Source organism: Scylla paramamosain, chromosome 24 (assembly GCF_035594125.1).
Source record: "Scylla paramamosain isolate STU-SP2022 chromosome 24, ASM3559412v1, whole genome shotgun sequence".
NCBI lineage: Eukaryota > Metazoa > Arthropoda > Malacostraca > Decapoda > Portunidae > Scylla > Scylla paramamosain.
Window position 1 is genome coordinate 20064139 of NC_087174.1, and position 11469 is coordinate 20075607.

Below are 11469 nucleotides of genomic sequence, written 5' to 3' on the forward strand. Positions count from 1 at the left end.
CTCCTCTCTTCTTCTTCTTCTTCTCTGCCATTCACACTGCGGCGCTCAAGACCAGGGCGATGTAAAATAGTGAAAAAATGGTGAAAATATACAAGCCTCGTTTCCAACTACAATAGTGAAGATGAGCCGCGGCGTGTGAGGCAAACTGACCGCCCCGTTACTGACCTAGATATTTCACAGGGGGGTCCAGGGCGCGGCTTTCCCCCACCCACCCCCCTAGGACCTTCCGTGTCTCAATTCCAGGGTCTGTGTATCCTTTCTTTCTCCCTTTCTTTATCCTTATCTTTATCATTATCCTCCCTCTCTGCTGCGTGTCTCTGTATCTGTTGTTCTCTGTTTCTGGTTCTCTTTCTGTTTCTGCTTATCTGCTTCTTCCTGTTCTTGTTCTTGTGTGTTTTTTTTTTCTGCTGTTTTGTTTATGTTTGTTTTTCTTGTTATTTTCTTTCTTTTTTTTAGATTTCTCTGCTGTTTTGTTTTGTTTTTGTTTTTTGTTAATTTTCTTTTTTCCTGTTTTCCTCTTCACTCTCTTACTCTTTCGCGCCCTTCTATTTCCTTCTCTCTCTCTCTCTCTCTCTCTCTCTCTCTCTCTCTCTCTCTCTCTCTCTCTCTCTCTCTCTCTCTCTCCCTTCCTTCTGTTCGTATTCCCTTTGTTTCTCCTGTTTTCCGTTTTCTGTTTCCATTCCAGCTTTCCTTCCTCTCTTTCCCGCCTGTTTTTCCTTCTTCTGTCTCCTCTTCCTCCTCCTCTACTTCCTCTTCCTACTTTTGTTCACGTCCTCTTTGGTTCTCTCCTCTTTTCGGTTTTCTCTTTATATTCCAGCTTTCCTATCTCCCTCTCTTTCTCTCTTCCATTTCCTCTATCTCCGTTTTCATTCTCGTCTTCTACTCTTTCTACTCCTCCTCTTCCTTATCCTCTTCATGCTCTCTTTGTTGGCCCTCTCTCCTATTTTCCATTTTCTGTTTCCTATTTCAGCTCTCCTTTCTTTCTTTTTCCCCCACCTGTTCCTCCTCCTCTTCCTCCTCCTCCTCCTCCTCTTCTTCCTGCTATTCCCGTTGTTCCTCTCTTTCTCTCTCTCTCTCCCTCTCCTGCTTCCTGCTCCTATTCCAGCTCTTTGTTCTGCTCGTCTCCCTTTCTCTGCCTCCTCCGCCTCCTCCTTTATCATCTCCCTCCTCTTCCATCTCACCCTCCTCTGCCGCGTCACCAACCTCCAACACGCTTCAATTTGAGTGGAGGCGAAACAAAGCAATTGCCAAACTTCAGATGCTGTTTGCAATAAGGTGACACGTTTTCTCTCTTACGGATGCTATAGAAAATGTAATGATGGTATACGTAATGGTGAGAAATGTAATCGAGTATAATATAATGTTTGCTTTGCTTTATTTTCTCGTCTTTTTTTTTGGGGGGGGGATGTGTTAAGGAACGATAAAGTAAATATGGCTTTTTTTTCTTTCTCTCTCGCATCTTTTTTTTCGATTTTTATCTACTTTTTTTTTCCAGGGAACAATATCAGGATCAAATTTTTTTTTTCTTGTTCATTTATTTATTTTTTTTTTCATCGTCGAGCTTATCTCTCTAACACATAACGAAAATAAATGAATAAACAACGAGGATTAATTTGATTCTTGCTTTCATTATTTTCATTACTTTCATATTTCACACGCAGATTTTGTTATCACGCTCATTCCCAGCAAAACGTAAGAAATAAGTGCATGAAGGAGAAACAAAGAAAAGAATAGAAAGAAAGAAAGAAAGCCAGTACAGTAACTCTAGTGTATAATATAATTTCCTCCATCACCACCACCACCACCAGTATAGCACTCTCTCCGCCACCACCACCACCACCACCGCCGCTATCACCACCACCACCGCCACCGCCACTCTTATCCTCCCCCCCTTCCTCTTCCGCCACCCCTCTGCCTCTGTTGCCATTTAGTCCACCGGAATGGAAGAAAAATAAAAGAATAACACATACAAAGAGAGAGAGAGAGAGAGAGAGAGAGAGAGAGAGAGAGAGAGAGAGAGAGGAGGGAGTGGGGAATTTGCGCACACAAATTGACAGGCAGACAGGCAGACGAGGGCGATAAAACACACACACACATACACATACACACACACACGCCTCGCTCGCAGCAATGTCAAACAACGCCCTGTTATAAATCCAACTCCATTTTACAGCTTTAATTAGTGAAAATATCAAGAGACTTCATTAAATGTATCAAAACTGTATTTACCGCTAACGAGAGAGAGAGAGAGAGAGAGAGAGAGAGAGAGAGAGAGAGAGAGAGAGAGAGAGAGCAGAACAGTAGGAAAATTCAGATTAAATGTCTAATTAATATTATAACTTACATGAGGATAGAGGGGAAACAAACACTATAAAAATTCAAATTACAAGGCTTATTTATATTTTAACAGCTACACAATTCTCTTTAGCTATGAATTTCAAATAAAACAGGGAATTACATTTAAGATCCCTGCCTCACTGTATTCGCATTTACGAGAGAAACTTGCGCGTGGAGCTAAGGCATGTTGTGTTGCTAAGATTTTTTTTTTTCTCCCCCTCCGTCCCTTTGTGTTTGCGTGTAATAATCTTCTTGTTTCTCACGCGATGGACGCAGCTTGTGTGTGGCCAAGTTACCGCTGTGATTCCCAGAGTAAACTATCACGGATGACTTTCTTCTTCACGTGAGTATCAAGTCCAAGATTCACACGAGTGGAGGAAAACCAGCAGCGGACGACTGAAGATAAAGAAAACGGGTAAAAAAAGTAAGTTAAAATTCCGACTCCCTCACTCACACACACACACACACACACACACACACACACACATACACATGGCAGAAAGAAAGAAAAAAAAGTATTATTCAGAATCCAATATCAATTTATTTTTCTAAGGTGACGTGGCACGTATTCGTTTTTCTCGTTACTTAAGTCGTACCTTGGAGCGAAAAATAACGGAGGAAAATGGTGGGTAGTGGAAGCTGGCAGACAATTCGGGAGTTTGCCAGTAAAGGGAGATAAAGTAGCGATGTTAACTGTTGGTTGGTTGGTTGGCTGGTTCGTTGGTTCCCTTTTCGGTTATTCTCGTGTAAAAAGTTTCAAGAATTCCTCCCTGTCGTGATCTCTGTAATTAGTCTGACTTCTTCCCTGTGTTTTCGAAGTGTCCTTTCACTTTACAACAGTGACAGAAAGCTCAGAGTCACGACAAAACAGTAACAGTGACAGCAGCAGCGTGTCTGGCGCAGCACCCTCACTGGTACAGAAAATAATAACCCTACATAATTAACGGAGAAGCCTCACATCCTCATTTTGTAAGTCGTTAGAGAGAGAGAGAGAGAGAGAGAGAGAGAGAGAGAGAGAGAGAGAGAGAGAGAGAGAGAGAGAGAGAGAGAGAGAGCGTAGCAATTATATTCTCAAAGTGACCTTAGTATTTTTCCCCTGATATGAGAAAGCACATACAAGATACATATTTCCTGTTATCCTTATCTTGTTCATTCAGTTTACGCTCCCTCGCGCCCTATGGTCCCTTAGTAGCAGGAGAGCCAGTTTGCTACGCCCTCTGCCATGCCCCTGTGACCCTATGAGGTTCTACTGGGGTGGCGTGGAATAAACTGAGAGACGATGAGAGGTGAAGGTTATGGAAAATTTGTCATACAGTGGTGGGGTATAGGTGGTGGTGGTGGTGGTGGTGGTAATGACGATGATGATATTACATACTTATTAAACGTCAGTATAATTACCACGTGATCCATTGCAGGAAAATAAATCAACAAAAAATTAAGCTTTTTCATTCTATATCCCTTTTTTTCTTTCTTTTCTCTTCCTTTTTTTCATCGCTTTTAATTTTTTTTTTTTCGTAAGTGCTCTTGCCATTAAGATCATAAAATTTAATTGGATACAAAATTAAACACGACAATACAAAACAAAATTCATCATGTTACGTACGATTTTGTATATATACGTGCGTGTGTGTATGAATGTATGCATGTATGTATGTGTGTATGTATGATGAAATATGTGGAGTGTTTGTGTTCATGACAGGCGTGGTAGTGGTGGTGGTGGTGATGGTGGTTGTGGTGTGTGGCAACTCTCTCTCTCTCTCTCTCTCTCTCTCTCTCTCTCTCTCTCTCTCTCTCTCTCTCTCTCTCTCTCTCTCTCTCTCTCTCTCTCTCTCTCTTCCTTCATTTATCTCTACTCTCCCCTCTGTCTCTTGCTCCTTCCTTCCCCTCTTTCAATCTCTCACCCAATCCTCTCTCTCTCTCTCTCTCTCTCTCTCTCTCTCTCTCTCTCTCTCTCTCTCTCTCTCTCTCTCTCTCTCTCTCTCTCCCCTGCCGACCCCATAATGCATCCGGGGACAACACAACATCAACAAAGCCATGACGTCACTACCCCCCTTTTTTTATTATTATTTTCCTCCTTTTTATGCCGTGCTATTGAGTTGCGTTGTCGCCTTTTCTTGTTTTTTTTTTTCTTTTTCAGCGCAAGTTCAGTTTGTGATGGGGGAGCGGGGATGGGTTTTTACGGTTCTACTGCCTCTTTTTTTCGTTTTTTTGTTTTGTTTGTTTGTTTGTTTGTTTGTTTGTTTGTTTTTGCTTTTCCGGGGCAAGATCAAACGCAATGCTGAGATTTAGAACTAATGAAGAAAAGAACCCCATCCACATTACACAACATTGGCAGCGAACACACACACACACACACACACACACACACACACACACACACACACACACACACACACTATTGCAAGTGAAAGAAAGAGTGAGTGAGAGGCAAGAGAGAGAGAGAGAAGAGAGAGAGAGGGAAAGAGAGGGAGAGAGAACGATTATGAAAGGCAGGGAAGACAGACAGGAGAAAAGTGAAGGGGGGAATAGGAAAAAAGAGAGAAGAAAAAAAAAAAAAAACACATCGGGGCAGCAGCAGGGCGGCAGGAGGTGCGGGAGGTGCGGGAGGAGGTGCGGGAGGCGGGCGGCGCGGCGGTGCAGCTTTAAGGTACAGCTGGAGGTGAGTCCGCTTTAGGGCGCCACAACGGCCTGGTGAGTCATCGCTGCCTGCCCGAGTCACTAAGGAAGCACCAGGCACTGTACGGCCCCTGCTGGGCGTCACCAGGCACTCTGAGGCACTGCAGGGGTCATGTCACGCCAGGCGCCACTCACGAGGCACTGCAGGAGAGCCACGACACGCCAGGCACTCATAGTCACTGCCGGGGATCACCACGCACTACGCACTACACACACAGGCAGTACACGCGCCCCGCTGGACGTCACCAGGCACTCACAGGCACTGAGAGAAAGGCGTGACAATCAGGCACTACACAGGAGTCACTGCAGGCACTGTGAGGACACGCAGGCACGCACAGGAGTGACAAGCACTTAGATAAACCAACGGCACAGAGATGAACCACTGGCACTGAGAGATGAACCACAAGCACTGGGAGATGAACCACAAGCACTGAGAGATGAGCCACAAGCACTCAGAGATGAACCACAGGAACTGAGAGATGAACCACAAGCACTGGGAGATGAACCACAAGCACTGAGAGATGAACCACAAGCACTGAGAGATGAGCCACAAGCACTCAGAGATGAACCACAAGCACTGAGAGATGAACCACAAGCACTGAGAGATGAATCACAAGCACTGAGAGATGAGCCACAAGCACTCAGAGATGAACCACAAGCACTGAGAGATGAATCACAAGCACTGAGAGATGAACCACAAGCACTGAGAGATGAATCACAAGCACTGAGAGATGAACCACAAGCACTGAGAGATGAACCACAAGCACTGAGAGATGAATCACAAGCACTGAGAGATGAACCACAGGAACTGAGAGATGAACAACAAGCACTGAGATGAACAACAAGCACTGAGAGATGAACAACAAGCACAGAGATGAACAACAAGCACTGAGAGATGAACAACAAGCACTGAGAGATGAACAACAAGCACTGAGATGAACAACAAGCACAGAGATGAACAACAAGCACTGAGAGATGAACAACAAGCACTGAGAGATGAACAACAAGCACAGAGATGAACAACAAGCACAGAGATGAACAACAAGCACAGAGATGAACAACAAGCACTGAGAGATGAACAACAAGCACTGAGAGATGAACAACAAGCACAGAGATGAACAACAAGCACAGAGATGAACAACAAGCACAGAGATGAACAACAAGCACTGAGAGATGAACAACAAGCACTGAGAGATGAACAACAAGCACAGAGATGAACAACAAGCACAGAGATGAACAACAAGCACAGAGATGAACAACAAGCACTGAGAGATGAACAACAAGCACTGAGAGATGAACAACAAGCACTGAGATGAACAACAAGCACAGAGATGAACAACAAGCACAGAGATGAACAACAAGCACTGAGAGATGAACAACAAGCACTGAGAGATGAACAACAAGCACTGAGAGATGAACAACAAGCACTGAGATGAACAACAAGCACAGAGATTAACAACAAGCACAGAGATGAACAACAAGCACTGAGAGATGAACAACAAGCACTGAGATGAACAACAAGCACAGAGATGAACAACAAGCACTGAGAGATGAACAACAAGCACAGAGATGAACAACAAGCACTGAGAGATGAGCCACAAGCACTGAGAGATGAACAACAAGCACTGAGAGATGAACAACAAGCACAGAGATGAACAACAAGCACAGAGATGAACCACAAGCACTGAGAGATGAACAACAAGCACTGAGAGATGAACAACAAGCACTGAGATGAACAACAAGCACAGAGATGAACAACAAGCACTGAGAGATGAACAACAAGCACTCAGAGATGAACCACAAGCACTGAGAGATGAACAACAAGCACTGAGAGATGAGCCACAACCACTGAGATGAACCACAAGCACATATAGAACCGTAACCACCAACGAGAACCACAAACACTGACAGAACCACAAGAAGCAAGAAGAAAAGAGACACGAAGAAAGAGAAGAGGAAGAGGAGGAGAGTTAGGCGAACAAGAACCGAAACAAGAACTAGAAGAGGAACAAGATCAGAAAGGAAAGCAAGAAAAAGAAAACAAAAGAACAAAGTAGTGAGAAGAATAAGAACTAGAACAAAAACCAGAAAATAGATGAGAGAGAGAGAGAGAGAGAGAGAGAGAGAGAGAGAGAGAGAGAGAGAGAGAGAGAGAGAGAGAGAGAGAGAGAGAGAGAGAATATTTCCAGGATAAGAAGCCAAAACAGAGTCACCGGGGAAGGACGAGGGACAAAAAGACAAGAATCACAGTCCGGCAGTCCACCAAGAAGGCGCCACTCACTTTATTCTGCAGCTAGACTCGTTCCTTTCCCCGGCGGATAAAGCCAGGTCGTGTTAGGCGAACTTACACGCCCACCACCCTTGTTATCTGCCTCCATTTTGTCACGACCTTTCCGCCTTCCCTCGAGGGCGCCGCCGGGTGATGAAATATTAACGGAAAAATAGCTGGTCTTACGTAATTCATTCGGCTTCTCAACTGGACCTGTGAAATGAGGCAAGAGTTGTGGATGTTTCCTCAGCCGCAACCTTGTGACCTCAGTGTTGTGGCGTCATTGCTCGTAGTCATGTTAGTGGAGAATTGACGAAATAAAGACTTTTTTTTGGGGGGGGTAGTTTTGTACCATGTTGGACAGCGAGGATGATCAATGAAGAAGTGTTGAGCATCGCTGAAGAAGAGAACTTTAATGAAAACATTGAGAAAAAGAGAGTGCTTGTTTCTTCGGGCCTGTGATGAGAAGGAACGGTATAGAGAGGTTGGTTACATGTGGAATAATAGGAGGAAGAGGAGGTAGAGTAAGAGGCACGGCAATAAGGTAAAGGATCATGTGGGTAAGAGGCACGGCAACAAGGTAAAGGATCATGTGGTCTTTGAAAATTGTATATGATTGAATTGAACTACTGAAGTAATGACTGAAGGATGGTGTGTATTTAAAAGGACATGAGAAAATAAGAATGAATTAAACAGATTATCTAACTGAAGACTGAGGGGCGATGTGGAGAATTACGTTTATTTTATGAGGACATGAGAAAATAAGAATGAATCAAACAGATTATCTGATTAAAGACCGAAGGGAGATATGCATTTTATAAGGACAAGAGAAAATAAGGATGAATTAAACAGACTCTATATAATGACTGAAGATGGATGTGCACTTTATAACGATATAAGAAAACGAGGAAAACTGTAAGAAGCCAGTAGGCCTATACGTGGCAGTCCCTGTATAAGACATGCCTGGGAATGAAGCAAACAGTCTATCTGAGGAGTGAATGACGATCTGTACTGTATAAGGACGTAATAACACATGGAAAGCTCTAATAATGCATTAGGCCTACAAGTGGCAGGCTCCGTATAAAACAAGCCTACTTAGACCCACCTATCATCCCTATCCACAAAACCATCTACACTTTTCCAGCTTCCTAGTGACTCAGTACTAACAACCTGATCACTAAGCATATTTCAGTCATCCATCATGCTATTTCTGAGAACCATTTTCCTTACATATCTTTTTTTTTATTTAACTTTATCAATCTTGACCCCGTTACTTCTGCTCCTGACCTGATTAATGTCCTTTCCTTTATGCCACTTGAAAATCTTTATCAGATCCCGTTTCAATTTGCGCCCTTCTAACCGAGCTAAAGATGAAAGAGGATGGAGGAGCAGGAGAGGAGGAGAGGAGGAGGAGAGGAGGAGGAGGAAGAGGAGGGGGAGGAGTTATATAGAAGAGGAGAAAGAGGAGGAAGAGGAGGAGGAGGAGTTATAAAGAAGAGGAGAAAGAGGAGCAAGAGCAGGAGGAAGAGAAAGAGAAGAAGGAGGAAGAGAAGAGGAGGAGTTATAAGAGGAAGGGAAAAATAAGGAAGAAAAGGAGCAGTTACAAGAGGGAGAGAACGAGGAAGAGGAGGAGAAGAAGAAGGAGTTACAAGGAGAAGGAGGAGGACTTGTAAGAGCAAGAAAATAAAGAGGAGAAGGAGATGTAAGAGGAAGAGCGGGAGGAGGAAGTGAAGGAGGCGGCGGCGGCGGCGGTGGTAGTGGTGGTGGTGGTGGTGGCGGTGGTGGTTTCCCTTACAAAAAGCCACAAAGGAAAAATAAAGTTGAGGTAAAAGGGCCTATGTGAGGAGGTCTTTGGCTCCAGGAACGCCCCCTCCCCCCGCCCCCTTCCACCTCCCGCCGCCCTCTGCCCCCATCCCCGCACCGCTTGGCACACCGCCCCCCGCAGGAAAACATGCCGTGATATGCACCAAACCTGCGACCCCGCCAGGTATGTACGTGCGAGACGGCCTGGTTAATTAATTTGGCATTCCCACCTTTCTCTCTCTCTCTCTCTCTCTCTCTCTCTCTCTCTCTCTCTCTCTCTCTCTCTCTCTCTCTCTCTCTCTCTCTCTCTCGTCTTGTCTTATTTCGTTTATTCTCTCGTTATGACAGTTCTTAATGGCTACAGATATGATTATTTAGGTTGTATTTTTTTTTTTTCCATTACTAATCTATCACTAGAATCATGAAAACACATTGAAAAAAAAATTCTACAGATCCACCAGAACCTGTTAAAACAAAGATAAAACACCGATTAATTATCAGACTATCACTAGAACCACTAAAGATTAAAACACCGATTCATCATTAAACTGTCACTAGAACCACTAATGATTAAAACACCAATTCATCATTAAACTGTCACTAGAACCACAAAAAACACTCTTGCCTTGAAAATCCAAAAAACTTTCCCTAAACACGCCAAAAAAGTCAAGATAAAACTCTGAATCAGTCAGACCATCACTGGAATCACGACAGTTCCCTTGAGAACCCTAAGAAATTCCACCTGAGTTAAAAATAAAAGATAAAACAGTGGCCCATTATTAAACCATCACTGGAACCTTAGAAAACCTTCCTGCCTTGAAAACCAAACAGCTTCCACGAGACCCTGTTAAAAATAAAGATGAAACAGAGAATCATAATTAAACTAACACTAGAATCATAACACCACACTAGAAAAACTCCAACAATTTCCACTAGAATTCTTTAAAGACTTCTTCTTCTTTCGGCTGCTCCCATTTAGGGGTCGCCACAGGGATCGCTCTTCTCCAATGCGCTCGATCTTCTGCGCCTTCCTCTGTCACGCCCACCACTTGCATGTCTCCCTTCACAGCAACCACAAGCCTTCTCTTTGTTCCACTATAATTCTTTAAAGACACCACGATAAAACACCAAATCATCAATAACCATTCACTATAATCATGAAAACACCCTTGAAAACTCTAACAATTTTCACTAACAGCCATTGCAAGGAGGATCAAAACCCCAAATCACTGCCACACTCACTGAACTCAAAAAAAAAAAAAACATTCTTGAAAACCCCAACAACTTTCACTAGACTGTTAAGAATAATAAAGTACTCTATAATCTTGAAAACGCCCTTGAAAACCCTAACAACTTCCACTAACACCCATTACAAGGAAGATAAAGCGCCAGATCATTGCCAAACTCTTGAAAACCCTTAACATCCCCCAACAGACTTCGTTAAGAATAGTCAAAATAAAGCACTCTAGAATCATGAAAATACCCTTAAAAAACAACTATTTCCTCTAAAAGAAACAATCAGGACAAAGCGACTAAAGGTTTAATTAAGAATACCATGCATCTCTCTCTCTCTCTCTCTCTCTCTCTCTCTCTCTCTCTCTCTCTCTCTCTTTCACACAAGCAAGCCAACAGATTCCACGGCAACACTCGCAGAGAACTCCAGACTTGTTCCGTCCCCAGCCTTGACTTCCGCCTGGCTGGGGAGGAAGTAGCAGGCCCGTATAAACAAAGCCGATCCGATGGTGGCTCAGACAGTCCCGATCGCTTTCCCTTCTCGTAACGGGGTAAAAAATGGCTCGTAAAACTAAGGAAAAAGATAAAAAACAGGAAGCTCTGTCTAAGCACCTCTCTCTCCTCCATGACACTCTGAAGGAGGAGGAGGAGGAGGAGGAGGAGGTGATGGTGGTACAAGAAAAAGGAAGAGGATGAGGTGGAAGAGGAGGGGGTGGTGGTGGTGGAATAAGAAAGGGAGGAGGAGGAGGAGGAAGAGAAGGACAACGACAAGAACAACAACAACAACTACTACTACTACTACTACTACTACTACAAGAAAAAAAGAAGAAGGAAGAGGAGGAGGTGAAGGAGAAGAAAAAAACACCTAGAAGTAGGAGAAAGAGAAGGAGAGGAAGGAAAGAAAAGGAAGAAAGAGACAAAACGCAATCATTTGAACCACGCAAGTAATTTTTGTTTTGTCTTTTTCTCACGACGGTGGAATGAGGACCGCAGTGCCCCGCGGCCTGCGTCCCGCCGCGGCAAACAACGCAGTAAGAGGCGCGGGGTTCCCATGATCAGCGTGTCCCCCTCCCTGTACTGTTACGGCGCCACGGGAGGTGAACGGCAGCGCACGCCAAGGACACGCCGGGAGCCACTAGCCAAACACAGCG

The 11469-nt window shown here is 44.0% G+C and overlaps 1 long non-coding RNA gene across 1 annotated transcript in view; it reads right to left on the minus strand.

Moving 5' to 3' along the window:
- Positions 1–2371: 2371 nt before the first annotated feature.
- The window catches only part of LOC135112956 (uncharacterized), a 20387-nt gene continuing 11289 nt past the window's right edge, over positions 2372–11469 (minus strand). The window contains exon 3 of the long non-coding RNA XR_010274641.1: positions 2372–2733. This is a non-coding gene — a long non-coding RNA (uncharacterized LOC135112956). The remainder of the gene's footprint in view (positions 2734–11469) is intronic.